The following is a 9,482-nucleotide window of genomic DNA, read 5'->3' as shown; positions in this document are numbered from 1 at the left end:
CCGCGCACACCATGACACTCCCCACGTCACTGCTCTCCCATTGGGTTCCTTGGGAAGACGCTTTACCGCAAGCGAATTTTTCCAACTGTTGCGAAGAAGATGGCAGCGACCAGCATTCGCTGTAAAACATGTTTTCGGGCTCCTGCAACTGCAGCCGCTCCGCTCTTGGAGCGAAATCGCTGTCATGTGAAACGGGCTATAGGCTTTTATTCCGGAGCTGTCCTGTGTGTCACTTCTCGCTGCTGGGCTCTACCATCTGAGGACTTGGTTACCTAGAACGCGTCTTTACATTTGGTGGAGGTGCTGGGTATTTCGACACCTGGAACTCCGAAACCGGACGCTCCTTCCTGTACCTGCGATGCCTGAGAGCGCTAGCTGAGCGACCCCCCCCCCCCCACCCACAGGCATAGACTGCAGTCATCTATTCAGGTACGCGACGCCAACCAGATCCTCCCACCTTCAGTACAGCTGAAGATCAAGACGTCGACAAATGGTTTTTAATATACCACAAATTTAGCGTAGCTAATACATGTGTCACATGTAAGAGGTGACAGCAAAGACGCGGGAAAAGAAGAGGAAGATGCCAAGGGTAGCATGACGTATAACCGCACGACTAGAAGTAGAGGAAAACGATGTGACATAAAAAAATACACCATTTCCCGCTAAAGGGGACCATGAGTCGATGCGAAGCCGGTGCACTTGCACGATCGCGTTCCGTTGGCGTTCTTTAGGCATGCTTCCGACCTCGCCTCGTGGAACGCGAAGAGGAACGCTACGCGCGTCTTGTCTTCCCTCTAGCCTGGCCGTTAATTCTCACAGGGCGAGCGGGGAACGCAGTCGGCAGGCATACGAGAGGGGGGCAGCGTAGGAGAGGAGAGAGAGGGGGAGGGGACACGCATGCGCTGGTGCTCATCGCGGCGTTGCGCAGGAGAGAATTTCGGCATGTCTAGCCCGCGTTTCAGAGGAAGAGTGGAAAGGGGGAGGGGAAATGGAGAGGGGGAAGAAGAGAGGGGAAAGGGGATATATGGAAGGGGAGAGGGGAAGTGAAGAGGGTATGCGCATGCGCAGTAGGGGTGGTCACGCCACACACCACCACCGGATTGAACTCCGTCATAAGATACTTCGCATCTAAAAGAAGGTGAGGTGGCCAGAGGGGCCCTGAGTGTTCGAACCGCAGCGCGTGAGCTTGGAAAGCTGGGGACGAGCGTCGCCGGCCTGTGTTCCGGGCGCTCCAGCTCTTCCTCGTGCTACGGCATCGTACGGTAGCCACCGCCTGTTCGAGGACACGTCCACGGACCTGGGACTACCAGCAACGCCCAGGATGCGCCATCGCCTGTTGGTCCGAGCGCACCGACCTACGGCCCCGCTCCGTACGCTTCGACCGAGCCAGTTCTCTTCCCGGGAGACGCTGGCCATCTCAAGGACCTGCGACGCCCAGGTCACCGAACCTTGTGCTGCCCACCCTCACCCACAAGGCCAGCTCGCATTCTGCCACAGTGGCGAAAATAAGTGGCTAGCCTGCCAGGATCATTTTACTTATTTTGGTCACGGATCTCCGGACAGCAGTGGGCCAGAAAGAACGGACAAGGCAAGAGTGTTATACACAACTATTTTTAATTACACTCAAAAGAAAACACACCTTAACCCAAAAAACCCCTGCAAACACGAAAATGGAACACACTAAATAGAGCTAGCGCTAAACGTAGTTATCGCTCAAAGAACAATTGAGTAGGAGAAACAAACAACTAAAAGTACGAGGCGTGCATCGCGTACACCACTCACAGCGTTCTGTCCCGTTGGAAGAGACGAGGCGTTGCGGGGGGCACAGGCGTTGAAGCAGGCGTCCCAGTCGATGCCCCAGACTTTAACTGTGGCAGTATGTGGGCTGCCGTTGTGGGTGAGAGTGGGCAGCACAAGGTTGGGTGACCTGGGCGTCGCAGGTCCTTGAGATGACCAGCGTCTCCCGTGAAGAGAGACTGGCTCGGTCGAAGCCTACGGAGCGGGGCCGTAGGTCGGTGTGCTCGGGCCAGCAGGCGATGGCGCGTCCTGGGCGTTGCTGGTAGTCCCAGGTCCGTGGACGTGTGCACGAACAGGCGGTGGCTACGGTACGATGCCGTAGCACGAGGAACAGCCGGAGCGCCCGGAACACAGGCCGGCGACGCTCGTCCCCAGCTTTCCAAGCTCACGAGCTGCCGTTCGAACACTCAGGGCCCCCTTAGGCCACGTCACCTTCTTTTTTATATGTCACACTTCGCTTTCCTCTTCTTCTAGTCGTGCGGTTATATGTCATGCTACCCTTGGCATCTTCCTCTTCTTTTCCGGCGTCTTTGCTGTCACCTCTTACATATGACTTCATGGAATGATGCAGATAACCTCAGCTATGTCAGCTTCTAGCTCTCCGGAGTCACCAATATCTGGTTCCACAACCATGCATCGGAGTTTCCTACGATGACGGCGCTGAAAGGTAGAGTCCAAGATGTACTCGGTTGCCCAGCCGTCGGCAAGCTCCGGGCAGAGTAGCCGCTGCGAACCCGTGCTCAGCAGAATGGTGAAAAATCCACCAGCTACATTTTGTATGCGGTTGACATTCGCCAGCGCATTAACACTAACATGACCTGAAGACGAGAAGAACATCATAAAAAGCATACAGGACGACGCCTTCCAAACGCTGTTCGCGAAGAACCCTCAGGCGGTTAACGAAGTAATCACTCTTTGCCAGAGCTAACAAGAACTGCGCAAGCAACGACTTTATACGCGCCGCGATTTCACATTATATCCCGCGCTTTCAGCTCTTACTAACAATTCCTGTGCTGTACCTTCCGATCCGTCGTTTTTCCACCAAATAAAGATGTTTGTGCAAGAAGTCGGACGCCAACTGTCTCTCCTGCCATCTACCTAAGCGTCCTAGTCCCTCTTTACTCCTGAGATCCTTCAAGTCATACGAGAGCAAGTGGCAGACATTGTGCCACTTGCTCATCAACCGACTCATCATCATCGTCATTTATTTGACCCTTAAGGCCCCCTTAAGGGCCAAATAAGGGGGTAGGACATTTTGCTGAATAAAAAAATGAAAAAAAAAATAAAAAATAGTAGAAATACACGAGCAATACTTTTGCCAGTGGCAGTCGCTTGCTTACGCTGCCGCGTAAGAACACGCCACCCCCTGCGACTGTGCCATACGCACCTACGACCACCTTTAATTCACCTTTACCCGCGGCTGCGAATTATACTCTAAGAGACTACTGTCCGCCATCGCAACCCCTTCGCCCTACTCGACAATATTTCTCTCAATGTGCGCCTCCTGTTTTCAACCCGTGGCGCATCCGCGACAGTCGGCCCATCTGTTTCTCACGAAATGCTCAAGACGTCATTTGTTCGCTTCGAATTTATTTGCAGTATATGCCGAAGATATTGCCGCTCACGCGCTTGTCGATACGGGAGCAGCGTTATCAGTGATTTCTCACCAGCTTCGCCTTAAGCTTCGAAAAGTTGCGACGCCGTTTCCAGCAGTTTCGTTACGTACAGCCAGCGTCGAACCAATTGATCCCTTGGGAACGTTTACCGTTCGTGCTTGCATAGAAGGCACTCTTTATCACATTGAGTTGATCATTCTGCCTCGCTGCTCTCATGCCATAATGTTGGGATGGAACTTCCTGTCGTCTGATCATACCGTTATCGATTGCGCCCGTGCGGAACTTTCACTGTCTCCATTCGTTTCCAACATTTTTGAAGATTCCTCTGCCGCTTCTGGTCGAGTGTTAGTCACCACGGACACTACCATTCCTTCTTTTTTCAGCTTTTGCTCCTGTCCCCTGCGCTGCGTTTTCTGACTCTACAGCTCTTTTCACGCCGTCTAAGCTTCCTACTGACCGTCAGCCATTGTTTCTTCCTTTTGCCCTCCTTACCATTCGACAGGGTGTCAGCGCACTTTCTTTCTAACATGTTTTCTGGTCCAGCCAACTTGCATCACGATGAGTGCCTTGGTCGTGTAGACGAACTTGACCCAAGCTTTGTCTACCGTGTGCCTGACGACTCGGCTCCTCTACACGTTGACACCGTGGACGTTGACATTGCTCGTGCGCAGCCACATCGTGAACTGATATTTCCTCGATGCATTGATCCCAACCTCACTTCCAGTCAGCACATCCAGATTTCGAGCCCCTAGACCATTTCGTACGCCATTCGACCTACAAAAAGGTCCTTGAAGCAGCATGTCCACCGTTGCCAACCACGTCGACACCGAAGACCACGCGCCATTGCGTGAACGACCGCTTCGTGCGTCCGCAACGGAGCGCCAAATCATCGACGAGCACGTCGAAGACATGCACAAACGCGGCGTCATATAACCTTCGCACAGTCCCTGGGCCTCTCCTGGAGTGCTGGTTAAATTGAAAGATGGTAGAACTCAGTTTTGTGCGGATTACCGCCGGCTCAACAAGATAACCCGTAAGGGTGTGTATCTGCTCCCCCGTATTGACCACGCGATAGACTACATCCAAGGCGGCGAGTTTTTCTCGTACCTCGACTTGCAATCCGGCTACTGGAAGGTCCCGGTGGCTGAGACAGACGGTTTATATGAGTTTACCGTCATGCCCTTCGGCCTGTGCAATGCGCTTGCAACATTCGAAATATTGATGGATAACATTTTGTGAGGACTCAAGTGGCAAATACGCCTTTGCTATCTGGACGATATTGTCACATCTCCGCTGGACTTTCGTTCTCACGTATTTCGACTCTGGTGCGTCCTCACATGTATCGCCAACGCCGGCCTCCAGCTCAACTTGAAGAAATGTCCCTTTGCCGCTCGTCAGGTAGTCATCCTCGGCCATGTCGTATCAAAAGATGGGGTACTCCCTGATCCGTGGAAACTGCAAGCTGTTGCTGAATTTCTACAACCAAAGACCTGGAAACAACTTCGCAGCTTTGTCGGGTTACGTTGATAATTTCGCCGTTTCATCGGCAACTTGGCCACAATAATAGACCCTTTGATACAGCTTCTTCGTGCCGACCACAACATTTCGACCTGGCTACCGGCTTGCGACGCTGCGTTTACAACACTACGTGGTCTTCTCACCTCACCGCCGATCCTGCGCCATTTCGACCCAAGTTCTCCGGCAGAAATACACACGGACGCCAGTTGTGTAGGCCTTCATGCCGTTCTTGCTCAACAAAAGGCAGGCTTCGACGAGTAGGTCATCGCTTTCGCCAGTCGCCCAATGACGAAGCCTGAAACTAACCATTCCTAAAGAAAAAGAATGCTTGGCGATAATTTGGGCCATAAAAAATTTCGCGCATACCTGTACGGCCGTCCCTTCGACGTGATTAATGACCACCATTCTCTGTGCTGACTTTGTTCCTTGAAAGAGCCTTCTGGTCGTCTAGCTCGATGGGCGCTTCGACTACAAGAGTCCAACATTCACTTGCTCTACCATTCCGACAGAAAACAAACCGCTTTGTCAGCTCCCCACTACATGGCGAGACTAATCCCCCTTACGTCCCTTTATCTGTGTCGTCCCTGTCTGCCACGACCATTGCTTTTGGAGCAGAAGAAGGACGCATGGTTGTTTCTACATTCAGCATTCTGCAACACACATTGACACCCCCTAGCAGCCGTGCATTAGGTCACCAACCACAGCACTTCTCCGTTGGCGATGGGCTTCTATACCGCCGTAACTACCTTACTGACTGCCGCAAATTCGTTCGGCTCCGTTCAAATATCTGTGCGGCGTTTCACCATGACCCACAGTGCGCACATGCAGGTGTACTAAAGGCTTACACACTTCTACAACTTCGTCACTACTGGCGCGGGGTGTACCGCTTCGTCCGTCATTATGTACGCTGCTGCCTCGCGTGCCAACGCCACAAGGACACTCCTCCTCATTCCGCTGCCCCACTGCAACTTTGCCTTGCCCGGGACGTGCATTTGATCGCGTAGGAATTGACTTTTACGGTCCTCTACCAAACACTCGAGATGGCAATCGATGGGTATTCGTTGACACCGCCCCTCTTACACGTTATGCGGAAACTTTACCTTTGCCTAACGCTACTGCACGCGACGTTACCTCGTTTCTCCGACGCCGCATCACACTTCGCCACTGGGACCCAAGAGAATTACTCAGTGACAGAGGACGCGTCTTTTTCGCGGACGTCATAAAAGCTCTCCTCGAAGAATGGCGTATAATTCACCGCACAACAACTAAATATCACCCACAGACTAATGGAATGACTGAACGCTTCAACCGCACTCTTGGTGTTATGTTGGCTATGTATGTCGCTTCTGACCACAGCAATTGGGAATATGTTCTCCCATTTCTGACATACGCTTATAAAAGCGCTACGCAAGCCAGCACAGGATTTTCCCCTTTCTTCCTACTTTACGGGCGCCAGCCATCCTCCACAATGAATACCATTCTTCCATATAGCGCTGATACCACGGAATCTATTCCCCAGTCCGAAGCTGCTGCACACGCAGAAGGATGTAAAAAGCTCTGCCGCATGTTCACATCTGAGGGCCAGCAGCGTCAGAAGGACCGCCGGGATCCAGCCATCGCGTCTGCACTTTATGATCCCGGCTCACTAGTCTGGCTTTGGGTGCCTGTCAAGAGCCCTGGATTGTGAGCGAAACTCATTTCGAAGTACCAGGGTCCATACCGTGTGATGAATCAAACGTCTGTCATGAAGTATATCGCGAAGGCCCTTGAACAACATTTGTACAAACGTGGCCGAAAGCGCGAAATTGTGCATGTCGAACGCTTAAAGCGTTACTACGATCCGCCTGTGCTATCTCGTCCGTATTTCGCCGGGCCGGCTCCTTTTTCCCGGGGAAGTTAACTGCACAGGAGAGGGATGGGCAGTGGCAAGTGGCTTAGGAAGAAGAGGGCAACGGTTTTGGTATAGATCTGTATTCCTGTGCTCTCCTGTGCGTCACTCCTCTTTGCTGTGCTCTACCATACGAGGACGTGGTTACCTATATATACATATTATAACGAGGTTATTAGCGGCGATACTCGACGATACAGCGACAGTCAAGGCGGGGCCGACTCTCAGCGCGAGCTGCTTTCTCTTCGAAAAGAGCCAAAGAGGGCGACCCACTAAAAGTTTCTCGAGAGCACGACCCATTACCAAGTTCGAATGCTTCGCTACAATTACCCCGGGTACGAAAAGGGAGCCGCCTGGCGACCTAGCAACTTGTCAATATGAGGGGGTCGTGGTAGGTCTTTAGGCGCTCTACGTTGACAATGTCGCGCCCTCGACGGCGCATGTCCGAAGATGGTTCTATGGGTTCAATCAAGCAGTTGACCGGGGATGTGCGTTCGACGACACGGTAGGGGCCTTCGTATTTGGGCAGTAGTTTGGAAGAGAGGCCAGTTGCAGTGGTAGGGACAGAGAGCCAAACCAGCCCTTCAGGGAGGAACGTAGGCGCAGAAGTGGTGGTGTCACCGCGAATGCTCTGCTGCCGCTCTTGGTTATGCGTAGTGAAGGTCTTGGAGATCTCACGACACTCCTAAGCAAGTCTGGCTGTGGCAGAAATAGGCGCACATTCAGAGCGATCCGGCTTGTAGGGAAGGATTGTGTCGATTGTGTGCGACGGGTACCTGCGGTACAATAAGAAAAACAGCGAGAAAACAGTAGTGCTCTGAGGGGCGGTATTTTAGGCGTAGGTGACGAAGTGGAGAATGGCATCCCAATTTGTGTGGTCGGCGGCGACGTCCATCCAGAGCATGTCGCCGAGAGTGCGGTTAAAGCGTTCGGTGAGGCCATTCGTCTGCGCGTGGTAAGCAGTAGTTTTGCGGTGAACAACGTTGCACTCTTTGAGAATGGTTTCGACGACTTCCCACAAGAAGACACGGCCTCAAAAACTGAGCAGCTCCTGGGGTGGACCGTGACGCAGCATGAATCGGTGGAGCAAGATGGTGGCCACATCGTGCGCTGTACCCGCAGGGAGGGCGGCAGTTTCAGCGTATCGCGTGAGGTGGTCTACAGCGACGATGGCCCAGCGGTTACCAACGGACGTCAGATGAAGTGGCCGTACAAATCGACGCCAACGCGACCAAACGGTCGGTCAGGGCAAGGTAGAGGTTGCAAACCTGCCGGCGACAGGAGCGTTGAAGTTTTGCGGCGCTGACAATCAATACAGGAGCAAACGAACTTCTGCACGTAGCGGTACAATTCTCGCCAAAAGTACCGTTGGCGAATGCGGTGGTAGGTTTTCGATACCCCAGAGTGTGCACACTGCGGATCAGAGTTGAACGACTCGCAAATGTGAGAACGCAGACCGCGGGGTATTACTAGTAGCCACTGGCAACCGTCGCCGTCGTAATTGCGTCGGTGGAGGAGGTCGTCGCGAACGGCGAAATGGTGGGCTTAACGACGCAATACGCGAGAGGACGGTGTGGCCGAAGGATCAGTCAACAAGTGTATCAGTGAGGCAATCCATTGATCCTTGCACTGTTCGGTAGCGATGGTGTGAATGTCGAGGGAAGAAACAGGAAAGTGAGACACTGAGCTGTGGGCATTGTCGTCAGGCAAAGGAGAGCGGGACAGGGCGTCGGCGTCAGCATGATGGCGTCCATTGCGGTACAGCACACGCATGTCGTAGTCTTGCAGGCGAAGTGCCCACCGGGCGAGATGGCCTGAGGGATCCTTCAAGGACGACAACCAGCAATGTGGATGATGGTCGGTGACGACATCAAATGGGCGACCGCACAAATAAGGTCGGAACTTCGTAACGGCCCAGATGATTGCCAGGCATTCTTTCTCCGTAATGGTATAGTTGGTCTCAGCTTTAGTAAGCGTACGGCTTGCATATGCCACGACGTATTCCGGAAACCCAGGTTTGCGCTGCGCAAGGACAGCGCGAGGCCAACATCGCTTTCGTCCGTGTATACCTTTGTAGGGGTCGTAGGGTCGTAGTGGCGTAGTATCGGAGGAGACGTCAAAAAACTAGGGAGCTTTGCGAAAGCGTCATCGCACTCTGAAGACGAAGAATTGAGGGGCCCGTTGCTGCCAAGGAGCTTCGTCAGCGGCGACATGATAGTCGCGAAGTTGCGGGTGAGGCGCCGAAAGTAGAAGCATAGTCCTACGAAACTGCGCAGTTCTTTGACCGACGTAGGTTTGGGGAACTCTGACACGGCCCGAAGCTTGGCTGGATCTGGGAGAATTCCGTCCTTGCACCCGACATAGCCCAGTATTGTCAGCTGCCGTGCTGCAAATCGGCACTTCTTTAGATTCAGTTGTAGCCGGGCGTCGCGCACACGCGTCAACACATGCCGTAGGCGTTGAAGATGCGTGGAGAAGTGCGGGGCAAAAACGAACACGTCGTCGAGGTAAGACAGGCACGTGTGCCATTTCAAGTTGCGCAGAACGGTATCCATCATGCGGTCAAAGGTCGCGGGCGCATTACACAGCCCAAACGGCATGACGTTGAATTCGTACAAGCCATCCGGCGTGACAAAGGCTGTCTTCGGTCGAGCGTCATCAGC

Source organism: Rhipicephalus sanguineus, chromosome 9 (assembly GCF_013339695.2).
Source record: "Rhipicephalus sanguineus isolate Rsan-2018 chromosome 9, BIME_Rsan_1.4, whole genome shotgun sequence".
Classification (NCBI taxonomy): domain Eukaryota; kingdom Metazoa; phylum Arthropoda; class Arachnida; order Ixodida; family Ixodidae; genus Rhipicephalus; species Rhipicephalus sanguineus.
The sequence above is the reverse complement of the archived record's forward strand: the minus strand, read 5'-3'. Positions refer to the sequence as shown.